Genomic DNA, 13579 nt, shown 5'->3' with positions numbered 1-13579 from the left:
CTTGATTATTTGTTTTCTGGGTGTTGAGTTTGAGAAGTTCTTTATAGATTTTGGATACCAGCCCTTTATCTGTAGTGTCATTTGCAAATATCTTCTCCCATTCTGTGGGTTGCCTCTTTGTTTTGTTGACTGTTTCCTTTGCTGACACTTATTCCTTTTAAATACCATTGTGGTTTCAGCCCATCTTTAACTCTGTTGAAATAATTTTTAATCTTGGATCAGTCATTCATGCGGGATAGTCTTTCTAACATTTTATCTGCAAATTTAATTAATATGCCTCTACCTTTTTGTTTAAGGTCAACAAATAATTTTTTTAATGAATATCAACTATGCCCAAGATTCCTTGGTAGGAGCTAAGTCAATTGATATGATGTTGAATAAGACAGAAGTCAAGGTCAGAACCCTTGTAGCATCTTACCTGTGATACTCTCAAGGGCAAATCTTGAAAAATTTGGAGTTTGCAAAAGACAAGGCTGATGGAGACACAATAAGAGTCTATAAATATTTTAAAAGGGAGCAAACTCAAAAGGCACAAAGTTGGAACCAATGGATGGAAATGTTAACAGTTTTGTAATGTTACACATTTTGTTATCTCCCCATCCCTTCCTTTAAAAAAAAAATTATTTACTTTAGAGAGAGAGCACGTGCACGTGAGGGGGAGGGGGAGAGGGAGAGAGAATCTCAAGCCAACTCTGTGCTGAGGGTGGAGCCTGACACGGGATCTCAGGACCTGAGCCAAAACCAAGAGTCAGATACTTAACCAACTATGCCACAGAGGCAGCCCCCCTCCTTTTCTTAATGCAAATACAGTTGAACTTTGAACAACATGGGTTTGAATTATGTGGGTCCACTTACAAGCAAATTTTCTTCAATATAGTACAGTACTGTAAATGTATTTTCCCTTCCTTATAATTTGAGTAACATTTTCTTTTCTTAGCTTACTTTTATTGTAAGGATATAATATATAATACATATACAAAATAGGTGTTGATTGTTTATGTTCTTGGTAAGGCTTCTGGTCAACGGTGGGTTATTAGTAGTTAAGTTTTGGGGAAGTTAAAAGTTATATGCAGATGAATGGATAAAGAAGATGTGATATATATATACGATGGAATATTATGCAACCACCAAAAAAACCGAAATCTTGCCATTCAGTGATGTGGATGGAACTAGAAGGTATTATGCTAAGCGAAATAAGTCAATCAGAGAAAGACATGTATCATATGATCTCACTGATATGAGGAATTCTTAAATCTCAGGAAACAAACCGAGGGTTGCTGGAGTGGTGGAGGGTGGGAGGGATGGGGTGGCTGGGTGATAGACACTGGGAAGGTATGTGCTATGGTGAGCTGTGTGAATTGTGTAAGACTGTTGCATCACAGACCTGTACCTCTGAAACAAATAATACATTATATGTCAAAAAAAAAAAAAGATAGTAAGAAGGGAAAAATGAAGGGGGGAAATCGGAGGGGGAGACGAACCATGACAGACTATGGACTCTGAGAAACAAACTGAGGGTTCTAGAGGGGAGAGGGGTGGGAGGATGGGTTAGCCTGGTGATGGGTATTAAAGAGGGCACGTATTGAATGGAGCACTGGGTGTTATACACAAACAATGAATCATGGAACACTACATCAAAAACTAATGATGTAATGTATGGTGATTAACATAATAAAATAAAATTTTAAAAAAAGTTATATGCAGATTTTTGATTGTGCAGGGGGCTAGCACCCCTAACACCTGCCTTGCTCAAGGGTCAACTGTACTTCTTTTTATGTCTAAGCTTCTGGCACCTCTTCTGTTTTTCCACAATTCATTAAAGATGCCAGTCCAGTAATTTCATCTACAAGTTCATCTGCAAGTTCTTTCAGTTCCCTGGTGGGAGAGATGGGGACAGGGTGAAGGGACACAGTGGGAACAGGGTGAAGGGACACAGTGGGAGTGAGGAGACATTGCTTGTCTCCTCACCATGAAAAAGCAATGAGAAAACAATTCATTTTGATCAGCTAGTTGCACTTGCAATGTCTGCCATCTGGGATTTTAGCTGCTCCTTTGTTCTATCACTTCCAGTTAATTATCTTTCTTCTTGACAGAAAATAGGGAAGCAGAAGAGGTGTTAAATAGTTCTGCTCTGTCATACATGACCTCATCTGGCACAAGAAGCGGACTACATCTACTTACTGCCGCTTTATTCTGAACATAACTTTTTATATTTCTGATTATCCTTCATGTCCCTCACTTCAGAAGCCTCTGTTTATCCTAGTTTTTATATATCCTGACATTATTCATACAAGTCCCTACCACTCTTTTATACCTATCTTTGGTTACATTTGCTTCATTCTACACTTAGGATACATACTTTTAAAACAAGAGCATTTGGAATGTTCTCTGCCCAGCCACAGTGAAGATTTCAAATATCTAAACTTCTTCTTCCTCATCATGATTTCTGTAAAGATGTATCACATCAATTTAGAGAAAGTAAAAAAGATGATGAAGGAGATGGGTTTACATCCCAGTGGAATGAACTTTTAGAAAGTATGCTCTATGGGGTGCCTGGGTGGCTCAGTCAGTTAAGCGTCTGCCTTCAGCTCAGGTCATGATCCCAGAGTCCTGGGATCGAGCCCCACATCGGGCTCCTGGCTCAGCGAGGAGCCTGCTTCTCCCTCTCCCTCTGCCTCTCTCCCTGCTCATGCTCTCTCTCTGTCTCTGTATCTCTGTGTCTCAAATGAATAAATAAAATCTTTAAAAAAAAAAAAAAGTATGCTCTACAAGAGCAAAGATTTTATATTTTCTACAGATTGCCTAACTAGAACAATGCCTACAGCTCACAGGAGCCAGTCAATATTTGTTGAACAAATAAATAATCAAAATACCAAAGGATGGTAAGATTTTAGCACGCCACAATGGAAGAGACAGACTTCAGACAGAACAGCTCAAGCAAAGACTTGGAGGTGGTAAAGGAAAGTAAGCAGTCCATTTGTGGCCTAGAGCTCAAGATACATGCAAGCAGTGGGAGATAAGGATATAATGATTTCCTGAGATCTTCAGGTCAAACTGAGGAGCAAATCAGGCAGGCAGTATGGAGTATCCAAACATTCTGAGCAGGAATCATGTAATTTGAAGTAGATGTAAGAAAGATTCTGGCAGAGGTATGCAAAATTAATTAAAAAGAATTATAAATGTTCATTAAAATGTATTTATTCGGGGCGCCTGGGTGGCTCAGATGGTTAAGCGTCTGCCTTTGGCTCAGGTCATGATCCCAGGGTCCTGGGATCGAGCCCCGCATCGGGCTTCCTGCTCAGCGGGGAGTCTGCTTCTCCCCTTCCCTCTGCTTCTCCCCCTGTTCATGCTCTCTCTCTCTCTCTCTGTGTCTCGAATGAATAAATAAAAAAATCTATAAAAAAAATAAATAAAATAAAATGTATTTATTCGTACGGGCTTAGGAAAAAACTGTCTAGAGATAGTATCTTTGTACACACTTTCTATTTGAACCCATAACATCTGCCTTAACAACCTGTGACCTGTCCCCATGTTGAAACGAGTTAAGACTCAATGAGAATTACTAAAGCAAAAGTAGGGATAAGACAAAGCCAAAATAAAGAGGTCACAGAACTGTAGCTTCTTGCCAGAGTTTACTGCAAGTTGGAGGAGGATTGGCTTCACCTTGCTAAAAGGAATGGCTTAGTTGTTTAACCAAAGGGAGTTATGCTTATAGCTGGGAACATTTTTTTCATTTCCATCTAACACTTTTAATGTGTGGGGCCACCTTGATATTCTGTTTCAATCTCTTCCAGTATACTGGCAGGAAATGGAAAGAAAAGCAGAAAGATAAAGCCCATCTGGCCACAGTGTTAATATTAGCCTTCCTCTGGAACTCAGACCAGACTTCCAAATGGCTCTTACCTTTTTTTATATGTACCCCTTATGAATCTGGTTTCCTTTCCATAATTTTTCATGCTTTTTCCTATTTTTCCTCACTGCATTACTATGGAACATTGCCTAATACAATGGTTTTACTAATACGCTTATCTACTACTGCTCGAAGTAAGCAATGGATGCCATGATGGAACTTACTTTATCTTCTTTATTGGCATTATATATTTCTTTTGCTTTTAGATATTAACTATTCCTGGCTTGCAGTTCCTCTTTGGTGATTTCATGCAATCTAAATTAGCAGCAGCCATGACACTGCTATCCTATTTAGGTTTGGGACAGGTCTTAAAATAGAATTTTTACTCTCTTCAATGGTGTGATTTTTAATCTTTCTGGTTGCTGCCACTATGTTTTGGAACTGTGGTCCACAATGTGGTTTAAAGTCTCAGAAAAAACATTTCAACATTTTAAATGGTAGTAATAATAAATACACATAGTGGTAATACACGATACCACAATAGATACTATATTAATGATACATAAAATAAAACATGTGCTAATTAAAAGATACCTAAAGGAGTCTCAATAAATCTTACAATATTGAACATTACCTCTCAGTAATTACATAAAGATGGCAATCTCTTTATCCTCCAAAATACTAAATAAAAATTAGAATATAAAAACAATATTCTTAACACATGGCAAGAGTTGATTATGATGTGGCATGAGCTCTCCTTTGGCTCTCTGATCTGCTAAACATTTTTCAATGACTCACTCATGGTATGTTAATCATGACGGCCCAAAAAGCCTCAAAAAGCTAGAAACACAGTACATCTGATACTGAACTATGGATGATTGTAAAGTGTTCCACTGGAGGGCCAAAAAAACTATCTGGAGAAATACAGAATGAAGGAGATATGGCTTAACATTAGCATGTATGGAAAAGACTTTAGGGTTTTCCTTTTTTTTTTTTTCTTTTTTTAGATTTTATTTAAATTCAAGTTAGTTAACATACAGTGTAGTATCAGTTTCAGGGGTAGAATTTACTGATTCATCAGTTTTTATATCAGCCAGTGCTCATTACATCAAGTGCCTTCCTTAATGTCCATCACCCAGTTACCCCATCCCCCCACCTACCTCCCCTCCAGCAACCCTCAGTTTGTTCCCTATAGTTAAGAGTCTCTTATGCTGTGTCTCCCTCTCTGTTTTTATCTTATTTTATTGTTCCTTCCCTTCCCATATAGCAGCAATGTCCCACAACAGCCAAAATATGGAAAGAGCTCAGATGTCCACCGACTGATAAATGGGTAAAGAAGATGTGGTATATATGTGGGGTGTATACGCACACACACACACACCTGTATATATATATATTTTTATATATATAATGGAATATTACTCAGCCATCAAAAAGAATGAAATTTGGCCATTTGCAATGATGTGGATGGAACTAGAGTGAGTGTATTATGCTAAGCAAAGTAAGTCAGTCAGAGAAAGACAAATATCATATGATTTCACGCATATGTGGAATTTAAGAAACAAGACCTAAGGTTTTAGATAATTCAATATTACTTAATTGCTTGTGGCTGCCACAAAAAAAGCGACTTCAAACTTGAGCTGCATTCAAAGAAATAGAGAATGCTGAGCAAAGCTGAAGATGTAGTTCAGACCTGGAATACTCTGTTCAGTGCTAGGGACCGCACTCTAAAAGGGCCAAAATGGAGTACATTTAAGTTTTAGATCAGAGGGCTGGGTGACACTAAATCATGCTACATAAGGAACTGTAACTCTTACCCTAGGGATGTTCCACAACTTTTAAATGAGTACATATTACTTTCATGACCAGAATAAAAGACACTTTCATTTTGAAGAAAATACGTTTAAACAATTCCCAGTGTTAAAGAGGATATTATAAAACTGGTATGTTCAGACACTGCTGGTTTTACTACAAATTTGTTTATGAAACCTTTTGGGAAACAATCCTGCCATACATTGTTACAGCCACAGAACTGCTGTTACAGTGGCTTTATAGACAAAGGATGGTAGATTTGTAAGACAGAATACTGATCAGCAATAAAAAGAAACGAACTACTGATACAACCACATGGGTGTATCTCAAATGCAGTATGCTAAGTGAAAGAAGCCAGACTCAGAAGGCTATATTCCTTATGATTCCATTTAAATGACATTCTGGAAAAGGCAAAACTATACAGAGAGAAAATGGATTAATGATAGAGATTGAGGTGAGGAGGGGAACTGACTTGTATACAAAGGGACATAGGAAGAGTTTCTGGGAACAATGGAACTATTTTATATCTTGACTGTTAGGGTTCTTACAGATGTATGTTCGTACAGATATATGTACGCTCACAGAACTATACATTAAAATGGGTAAATTTTACCACATTTAAAATATATCTTAATTTTAAAAACAGAAAAAGGAAAAAAGAGAGCATCTTGAAAGTAGCCAGAGAAGAGAAATACATACATAAAAGATAAGCATTGTCTTTTAAAAGTAAGAGAAATAAGGGCTTTTTCAGACCAACAAAAACTGAAAAAATTCACTACCAACAGATACATACTATAAGAAATGTTAAAGGAAGTTCTTCAGGCAAAAGGAATATGATATCAAATAGAAACTTGGATCTATATAAAGAAATGAAGACCTCAAGAAATGGATGAAATAACGTAAATACAAAATGCCCTTTTTTATTATTTTTAATAGTTCTAAATAACTGTCTAAAGCAGGGGTCAACAAAGTATGGCTCAAGGGCCAAAATCTCACCCACTTCCTGTTTTTGTAAGTAAAGTTACATTGGAACACAGTAACACCCATTCTTTTATGTATTGTCTATGGCTGCTTTCACGCCATGAGGACAGAGTTGAGTAGTTGAGACAAAGACCAGATGGCCTACAACACCTAAAATACTTGCTATCAGGCCCTTTACAGAAAAAGTTTGCCGCCCCTGTTCTACAGCAAAAATAGCAATGTATTGTGGGTTTATAGCATATGTAAAAGAAAAATGTATAAAAACAATAGCATAAAATATGACAAGGAAATTGGAATATAAAACCTTCCTGTGATAAAAACTATGCTAAATATGAAATGGTGACTAACTAAAGATGTGTATTAGAAATGCTAGGGCAACCACAAAAAAATGTTCTTAAAGATTTAAATAATAAGCCAATAGTGGAGATAAAAATTAGCTCATAAAGAGATTAGATCGATGCTAAAGAAGACAGAAAAAGAGGAGTTAAAGGAATAAAGAACAGATGGAATAAAAAACAGTAAGATGGAAGAGTTTAATCCAACCACACTGAAATTGCATTGAACATAAGAGGACTAAAGGTATCGTTTAAAAGAGAGAGATTTTCAACATGAATAAAAAAGCAAGACTCATTTATACGGTGGCTATAAGAAATCCACTTAAATACAAACATATAGCTAGATTAAAAGCAAATGGATAGGTCACGTATGACTTCCTGCTACAGCCAAGTGAGGCTATCAACAAATCCTCTCCACAAAAAGCAACTATAAAGCTAGACAAAATTCATAAAGACCATTTTGAGGTTTGAGAAATTAACCAAAAGGATACAATAATCTGAGAAGCATTTATGCCTAAAAACAGATAAACTTGGATAAGATAGTGAGAATCTGTGGCATTTGGACCTGAGGCTTCTTCCATCCCTCTTGCCTCGGTTGAAGCCGATGTTGTGCCAGAATGAGGCAGGTTATGAGAATAAGCAGCTTTTCTGTTGCAGTAGGAAGAAGCTCACTTGATTTGGAGCAGTGGGTAACACCCATGCCCAATAGTGGGTGTCAGTGGAAGAGACTATCTTGGAGATGGGCAAGTGAGGAGGGCCAAAAGCTCCACTAGCACAAGGCTGTGGTCATGGCTGGCACAAGTTTATTCCTGGCTGAGGCTGCTTGCATTTACAGCAAAGACTCAAGAGGATTCAACCAGTCACACACTCCTGGCTGACACTGAGGCTATGTGGATGCCAAAAGGAGAGGTAAAAGGGCCCAGCAAAATGTAAAAGATGGAAGAGACTTGAAAACAGCCTGAACTCTGAATGTGTTACGTACTCACACACAGATCCACTAACAGATGACACAAACCTTACTGGATCAAGGTGGTTGAGTATAACCTCTGTTTAATCCCTGGCTGACTAGTAAGCCACGTGGACATAGAGACAACGCCTGGAGAAGCAGACTTAAAAATAAAAAGTTTAAAAAATAAGCAGAGACATCACTGGCCACATATCACAGGAAAGAGAGATTCCACAGGTGTGGTAAACATGTTACTAAAATCAAAAAAACAATGAACAAAAAGGTAACAACAGGATATGTTAATGAGTCTGACCGGTGATTATTGTACAATGAATATGTCTATCAAATTGTACATCTTAAATATATACGATTTTTAGCTGTCAAGTATTTCTCATTAAAAAAAAGAAAGAAAGAAAAATCTTGGGGAGATCAGAATCCAGAGCTGATATATTATACTTTCTAGAATGTCCAGTTCTCAATAAAAAATTACAAGATATACAAATAAACAGGAAACTGTGACTCATAGTCAAGAAAAAAAGCAACCAACAGAAACTGTCTCTGCGTACCCCAGGGGTACTGGCTATATTAGACAAAAATTTCAAAGCATTTATTATGTGTAAGTTCACAGGACCAAAGAAAATCATAATGAAAGAAAAAAAAAGTATGGCAACAATGAATATACAAACAGAGATTCTCCACAAACAGAGAAATCCTGGAGTTGAAAAGTACAATAACTAAAATGAAAAATTCACTGGAGCACTTCTACGGCAGTTTTTAGATGGCAGGAGAAAGAATCAGTGAACCTGAAAATATAAAGTATCCAATCTTAGTAACAGAGGAAGAAGATTGAAAAAAAATGAACAGAGCTTCAGAGATCTGTGTAATAACATCTTAGCATACCAAAATACACAATGGAAATCACAGAAAAAAAGAGAGAAGCTCATCAGATCTGATGAAAAGTATTAATACACATTCAAGAAACTCAATGAAGTGTGTAATTAAGAAAAATACAAAGAGATCGACACCTACAAATATAACAAGCTGTTATAAGCCAGAGTCAAAGAGGAAACCTTGAAAACAGCAAGAGAAAAGTGACTTATCTGAAACAGTGGAGGCTAGAAGAGAGTTGAATGACATACATGAAGTACTGGGAAAAAAATTTTGTCAACCAAGAATTTCATATCTAGCAAATTTATCCTTCAAATATGAAGTAAAATAGTCCCAGATAAACAAAAACTGAGAAAATTCATTGCTAATGGATCTATAACACAAGAAATACTCAGGGAAGTCTCTTCAGGCTGAAAGAAAATGACACTAGATGATGACAAAAGCCACAAGAAGAAATGAGGATCACTAAAAATGGTAAATATGTGGTTAATACAAAAGATTCTATAAATATGTTTTTACTCATTTCTTCTCTTCCTTGAAAGACATAAACATTTTATAGTTTGTTTTTTTTTAAAGATTTTATTTATTTATTTGAGAGAGAAAGAGTGCGTGAGCACAAGTGGGGAAGGGGCAGGGGGAGACTGAGGTGGGGCTTGATCCAGGACCCTGAGATCATGACCTGAGCCAAAGGCAGATGCTTAACTGACTGAGCCACCCAGGCACCCCAACATAAACATTTTTAAAGCAATAACTATGACACTATATTTTGGGTTTATAACATATATAAATACATTTTAATATATTTATAATAGATATTCAGTAATACAATCATTACCATATATAATAGTAACACAAAGGAGGGAGAAAAAAAAAACAGAGCAAAACTTATATATTTTACCAGAATTAAGTTAGCATTAATTGAAGTAGATTCTGATAAATTAAAATGTACATTATAATCCCTAGAGCAATTACTAAGAAAACAACTACAAAAAATACATAGTTAGAAAAAAATCAGAAGAATTAAAACAGTGCATTAAAAATATTTACTTAATACAAAAGGCGGCAGTTAAGAAGGAAACAGGAACAAAACAGACAAGAATAGAATGTTTGTAAAAGAAACAGCAAAAAGGCAAATTCAAGTCCAAAAGGCAGAGAGTATCAGACTGGATAAAACAGCAAGATGCAGCTCCATGCTTTCTGTAAGAGACACATCTTAGATTCAAAGACACAAGTGGACTGAAAGTAAAAGGATGAAAAAAGATGTATACTATACAGAGAACTACAAGAAAGAGTAGCTATATTAATGTCAGATAAAATATACTTCAAGACAAAAAGTAATATTAGAGACAAAAGATATTTCATAATGATACAGAGTGACGACATCAGTAAGACAGTAATTATCAATGTATACACACCTAACAATACAGCTTCAAAACAAATGAAGAAAAAACTGACAAATTTGAAATGAGCAGTAGACAATTTAACAATAAAAGGTGAATAATTCAGTACCTCACTCTCAATAATTGGTAAAACAAAAAATCAGTAAGGGTATAGAAGACCTGAACACTATCAACGAATTTGACATAACCAACATATACAGAACACACCAGCCAAAGACTGCAGAGTACACTACACAATCTTTAGAAGTGCACATGGCTTGCACTTTTCATAAAAATTAACTCAAAATAGGGCACCTGGCTGACTTAGTTGGCAGACTATACTACTCTTGATGTCGGGATTGTGAGTTCAAGCCCCACATTGGGCATAGACTTACTTTATTTTTTTAAATGATTTTCATTATTTTTAAGTAATCTCTACACCCAACATGGGGCTCAAACTCACAACCCTGAGATCAGGAGTCACATGCTCCACCGACTAAGCCAGCCAGGCACCCTGACAGAGCTTACTTTAAAAAAATTAAAAAATAAAAAAAAAAATTTAAATTAAAAATTAAATAAAAATTAATTCAAACTGGATCAAAGACCTAATGTAAAACACAAAACTATAAAACTCCTAGACAATAACAAGAGAAAGGACCCTGGGTTTGTTGATTTTTGACATCATCAAAAGCACAATCCAAGAAAGAAAAAATTGGGACTTCATTAAAAAAGTTAAGATTTCATTAAAATTTAAAACTTCTGTTTTGTGAAAGACACTGCTAAGAGAATAAAAAACAAGCCACAGAATATCTATAAAACACGTATCTGATAAAGAATTGGTATCCATGGGGTACCTGGGTGGCTCAGCCAGTTAAGCATCTGCCTTCGTTCCACTCAGGTCATGATCTCAGAGTCCTGGGATTGAGCCCCACATCTTCAAGGCTTCCTGCTCAGCGGAGAGTCTGCCTCTCCCTCTTTCTCTGCCCTTCCCCTCTGCTCATGCACGTGTTCTCTCTCAAATAAATAAAATCTTTTTAAAAAAAAAGAATTGGTATCCAGAATATACAAAAAACTCTTAAAACTTAATAAAAGAAACCCAATTAGAAAATGGGCAAAAGATCTCAACAGACATCTCACCAAAGATGAAATACAGATAGCAAATAACTATATGAAAAGATGTTTAACACCATTAGGGAATTGCAAATTAAAACAATATCACTACAAACTTATTAGAGTGGCTAACATCCAAAACAGTGATATCACCGAATGTTGGCAAGGATGAGAAGCAATAGGAACTCTCATTCATTGCTGATGAGAATGCAAAATGGTATAGCCTCTTTGAAGACAGACTGGAAATTTCTTACAAAAATAAACATAGTCTTGCCATATGATCAGCAATCATACTCCTTGTATTTACCCATAGGAATTAAAAACTTAATGTTCCCACAAAAACCTGCACAGAAATGTTTAAAGCAGCTTTATTTTAACTGTCAGAACTTCGAAGCAACCAAGGTGTCTTTCAATAGGTAAACAGATTTAAAAAAAAAAAAAACCTGTGGTACATCCAGACAATAGAATATTATTCAGCAGTTAAAAGAAATAGCTATCAAGTCACAAAAAGATATGGAGAAACCTTAAATATATATTTTTAAATGCAAGAAGTCCATCTAAAAAGGCTATATACTGTAGGATTCCAACTACATGACATTCTGAAAAATAGAAACTATGAACACAGTAAAAATATCAGTGGTTGCCAAGGGTTCAAGGAGTAAGGAGAGAGGAATGAACAGGTGAAGCACAGGGCATTTTTAAGGCAATGTATGATACATTGAATGATATGATATTCTGTACGATAGCAAATGAATGGTGGATACAAACATTTGTTGAAACCCACAGAATGTACAACACAAAGAGTAAACCCTAATGTAAACTGTGGACCTTAGTTAACAATAATGTGTCAAATTTGACCCCTCAGTTGTAATAAATGTACCACGCTAATATAAGAATGTTAAAAATAGGAGAAACTGGATGGGGAGTTAATAAAGGAGTATATGGGAAATCTTGTACTTCCCATTCAACTTTTCTATAAACCTAAAACTGCTCTAAAAAAATAAAATCTATTAATTTTTTAAGAAGGGCACATGGAACATTTTCCAGGATAGACCATATACTAAACTATAAATCCAGTCTCAATAAATAGGATTAAATAATACAAAGTATGTTCTCTGATGACAATGGAATTAAATTATAAATCAATAACAGACAGAAATCTGGGAAATCCCAAAATATTCTGCACTTAGACAACATAATTCTAAATCACCTGGATGGTCAAAGAAGAAATCAAAATGGAAATTAAAAAGTGTCTTGAACTGAATAAAAATAAAAATGCATATCAAAATTTATGAGCTACAGCTAAAGCAGTGCTTAGAAGAAAATTTATTGCTTTCAAATGCCTATTTCAGGAAAAAAAAAAAAAGATGTTAAGTCAATAAACTAAATTTATACCTCAAGAAACTAGAAATAGAAATGTAAATTAACAAACCGAGCAAAAGAAAGGAAAATAATAAAAATTAGAGCAGAAAGCAATGAAATAGAAAACAGAAAAACAAGAGAGAAAATCAATGATGCCAAAAGTTGGTTCACTAAATAGATCAAAACTGACAAATCTGTAGCCAGATTAAGAAAAAAGGAGAGAAGACTCAAATTATCAATTTGACTCAAATGATCAATTTCTAATTCCATCAGGAATGGAAACGGGACATCATTATTGACCTCAGAGAAATGTACAAGATTAAAAGGGAATATTATGAAAACTATCACACCAACAATTAAATAACTTAAATAAAATAAACAAATTCCTAGAAAGACAAAAATTACCAAAACTGACTCAAGAAGAAATAGAAAATGTGAATAGACAAGACCTACACCAAGTAATGAAAATCTCAGTTCCCATGGCTTCACTGAATTTTATCAAATAGTTAAATAAATAAAAAAATAATACAAAAGTCTTACAGAAAAGAGAGGAAGAAATACTTCCCAACTGATTTTATAAATCCAGTATTACCCTCATACTGAAGCCATCTCAAGAAAAACAAAACAAAAACTACAAACTAAGCTCAATTTGTGCTAGATCAAAAAGGACTGATGTGTGCAAAAAGGTCCAGATATATGCATGCAGACTTTTCTCTTAACCTAAACATTTAGAGTACAGGAGTATATAAAATTTAAAAAGATGCTTTATTGAGGATTAAAAAAATTTCCAATATCGTATGTATATACGATGTATATCCTTGAACAAATCAGGGGTTAGAAACGTCAACTCCCCACCCACCCAGCACAGTAAAAAATCCGCACATAACTTTTGACTCCCCAAAAACTTAACTACTAG

At 35.4% G+C, this 13579-nt stretch overlaps 1 protein-coding gene across 2 annotated transcripts in view; it reads right to left on the bottom strand.

Moving 5' to 3' along the window:
- Positions 1–5: 5 nt before the first annotated feature.
- The window catches only part of BORCS5 (BLOC-1 related complex subunit 5), a 32029-nt gene continuing 18455 nt past the window's right edge, over positions 6–13579 (bottom strand). For both annotated transcript variants that reach the window (XR_014145581.1, XM_081821258.1), the window contains one exon: positions 6–192. The gene's annotated coding sequence lies outside the window, so the exon portion shown is untranslated. The remainder of the gene's footprint in view (positions 193–13579) is intronic.

The sequence above is a fragment of the Leptonychotes weddellii genome, chromosome 5 (genome assembly GCF_054177405.1).
Source record: "Leptonychotes weddellii isolate Sample4059 chromosome 5, ASM5417740v2, whole genome shotgun sequence".
Lineage (NCBI taxonomy): Eukaryota > Metazoa > Chordata > Mammalia > Carnivora > Phocidae > Leptonychotes > Leptonychotes weddellii.
Note: the sequence above shows the minus strand (reverse complement) of the source record. Positions and strands in the feature narration are given on the sequence as shown.